Below are 3,457 nucleotides of genomic sequence, written 5' to 3' on the forward strand. Positions count from 1 at the left end.
ACCGACTGGGCCACCCAAGCACCCCTTGTCTCTTCTTTTTTTTCATTGTTCACTTGTTTTCTTAAATTCCACTTATAAGTGAAGTCATATGGCATTTGTCTTTCTCTGACTGATTTTTCACTTATCATTACCCTCTCTAAATCCATCCATGTTGTTGCAAACGGCAAGATTTCATTTTTTCTTCTGGCCAAGTAATACTCTATTGTGTATCCATACCATATCTTCATTATCCATTCACCTATCAGGGGACACTGGGGTTGCTTCCATAATTTGGCTATTGTAAATAATGCTGCAATAAACGTAGGGGTGCATGTATCTTTTGGAATTAGTGTTTTCGTATTCATTGGGTAAATACCCAGGACTGAAATTACTGGGTCATATGGTATTTCTGTTTTTAATTATTTGGGGAACCTCCATGCTGTTTTCCACAGTGGCTGTACCAGTTTGCATTCCCACCAACAGTGCATAAGGGTTCTTTTTTCCTCCACATCCTTGCCAACACATGTCATTTCTTGTGGGTTTTTTTGAATGTTTATTTATTTTTGAGAGAGAGAGAAAGGGAGAGGCATAGAGTGAGAGAGAGAGAGAGAGAGAGAGAGAGAGAATCCCAAGCAGGACCCATGCTGTCAGCACGGAGCCCAATATGGGGCTCAATCCCACGAACTGTAAAATCATGACCTGAGGGAAAATCAAGAGATGGACACTTCACCGATCGAGTCACCCAGGCGCTCCTCTCATGTTTTTGATTTTAGCCATTATGACAACTGTACGGTGATATCTCATTGTGTTGCTGTTGTTGTTGTTGTTTTACTAGACTAGAGCAGCTTTATCGGGGGAAGCCAGGGTTACAACGGATTTAAGAGTTGGCATTGGGGCCCTTCTTCTTGCCAAAGGTGGGCGCAACATTGACAAAGCACAGTTGTACTGCACCCACCCCTTGGCTTCAACTGTCTTCCTTGTCTCATATTTGGCCACCTTGAGAGTCTGCCCTTTTCCTTTCCCCGCACGTGAGGGGACCATGGACTTTACCGCCAAGCATGTGGTCGGCTACTTCTAAGGTGATCAGACCCTCGATTCTACACTGACCCAGGGTCGCCTCATCCTCTAGGGGTTTGGCTTCCGGGAGCACAACTTGATCTTCCGGAGCAACACCCTCCAGCGAGGCTACATGAGCCTTGATCTGGGCAACCCTCTTCTGGCCGGTCACCTCTAGGGTGTGTAGGTCCTGGGTGTGGACCAAGAGCTGCATGTCAGCTACTGAACCACCGCCGCTGCAGCTGCTACTGCCTCACGGTGGTTTTGATCTGCATTCCCCTGACGATGAGTGACGTTGAGCATCTTTTCATGTGTCTGTTGGCCATCTGGACGGCTTCTTCACAGAAATGTCTGTTCGTGTTTTCTGCCTGTTTTTTAAATGGATTGTTTGTGGTTTTGGTGTTGAGTTGCATAAGTTCTTTACACATTTTGGATACTAACCATTTATCAGATATGTCATTTGCAAATATCTTCTTTGTTCGTAGGTTGCCTTTTAGTTTTGTTGGTTGTTTCCTTTGCTGGGCAAAAGCTTTTTATCTTGATGAGGTTCCGATAGTTCATGTTTGCTTTTATTTCCCTTGCCTCCGGAGATATGTCTAGAAAAATGTTGCTATGGCCAATGTCAGAGAAATGATTGCCTGGACTGTCTTCTAGGATTTTTATGGTTTCAGGTCTCACCTTTAAGTCTTTTTTTTTTAAATTTTTTTAAACATTTATTTATTTTTGAGACAGAGAGAGACAGAGCATGAACGGGGGAAGGTCAGAGAGAGAGGGAGACACAGAATCGGAAGCAGGCTCCAGGCTCTGGGCCATCATCAGCCCAGAGCCCAACGCGGGGCTCGAACTCCCGGACCGTGAGATCGTGACCCGAGCTGAAGTCGGACGCTTAACCGACTGAGCCACCCAGGCGCCCCTCACCTTTAAGTCTTTAATCCATTTTGATTTCCTTTTTGTGTATGGTGTTAGTGGTCCAGTTTCATTCTTCTGCATGTTGGTGTCCCGTTTTCCCAGCACCATTTGTTGAAGAGACTGTCATTTTCCCAGTGCATGTTTTTGCCTCCATCGTCACAGATTAACCGACCATATACTAGGAGGGTTATTTCTGGGCTTTCCATTCTGTTCTATTGACCTGGGTCTATTTTTGTAACAGTAGCATACCTGTTTTGGTTACTACAGCTTTGTAGTATATCTTGAGATCTGGGATTGTGACACTTCCCGTTTTGTTCTTCTTTTTCAAGATCGCTTTGGCTGTCCAGGGGCTTTTGTAGTTCCACACAAATTTTAGAATTATTTGTTCTAGTTCTGTGAAAAATGCTGTTGGTATTTTGATAGGCATTGCATTAAATCTTTAGATTGATTTGGGTCGTATGGACATTTGCACAATATTTATTATTGCAATCCATGAGGATGAAGTACCTTCCCATTTGTTTGTGTTATCTTCAATTTCTTTCATTGTTTTATAGTTTTCAGAGCACAGGATTTGCACCTCCTTCGTTAAGTTTATTCCTAGGGATTTGATTGGTTTGGGTGCATTTATAAGTGGGGTTGTTTTCTTAATCTTTCCCTCTGCTGCCTCATCATTACTGTATAGAAATGCAATGGATTTCTGTAGATTGATTTTACATCCTAAGACCTTCCTGAATCCATTTACTGGTTCTAGTTAATTATGTTTATGTCTTTCTGCTTTTGTAAACTTTGATTTACTTTTTTGCTTCAGTGAAGCAAGCCTCCAGACTTGGCCTGATCTACACCACTGGCTTTCTTGGGTGTCCAGTGTGTAGGTAGCAGATCATGGGACTTCTCCACCTCCATAATCATGTGAAACCATCTCTTTCTATATAGAGATGGGTAGGGAGAGAGAGAAAGAGAGAGAGATAGGTAGATAGATATCTCCTATTAATTCTGTTTCTCTGGGGAATTCTCATACACTCAACTAACGGGAAGCTTAGCTGAGCGAACACTGAAGACATAGCCAAGGCCACACCACCTCCCTTACGACACTGCATGTGATTTACACACCTGTACCCAGAGGAAAATAAGTAGCTCCATGAGCACTGACATTAAAAAGAGAACGGAAGGAAACAAACCATAACAGGCTCTTAACTATGGAGAACAGACTGAGGGTTAATGGAAGGAGGTGGGTCAGGGACGGGTTAGACGGGTGATGGGCATTAAGGAGGGCACTTGTGATGAGCACTGGGGGTTGTACGTAAGTGATGATTGCATAAGAGCATGAGCATAAGACTATCAGCTGTACACTTGAAATGATTAGATGGTAAATTTCACGTTACGTGTTCTTTTCACAATTGAAAAATAAAACCTTAAAATCAATCAATCAATCAATCAATCAATCAATGTTGCAAATGCTTTAAAAAGCCAGCCATATATATTTGGAAAGTGTTATGGAGTCAATGTTTGTGTC

General features: G+C 42.8%; 1 pseudogene; it reads right to left on the reverse strand.

Annotated features, from left to right (window-relative positions):
• Positions 1 to 856: 856 nt before the first annotated feature.
• On the reverse strand, positions 857 to 1,249 carry LOC101101448 (annotated as a pseudogene).
• Positions 1,250 to 3,457: the final 2,208 nt, after the last annotated feature.

This window comes from Felis catus, chromosome X, assembly GCF_018350175.1.
Source record: "Felis catus isolate Fca126 chromosome X, F.catus_Fca126_mat1.0, whole genome shotgun sequence".
Lineage (NCBI taxonomy): Eukaryota > Metazoa > Chordata > Mammalia > Carnivora > Felidae > Felis > Felis catus.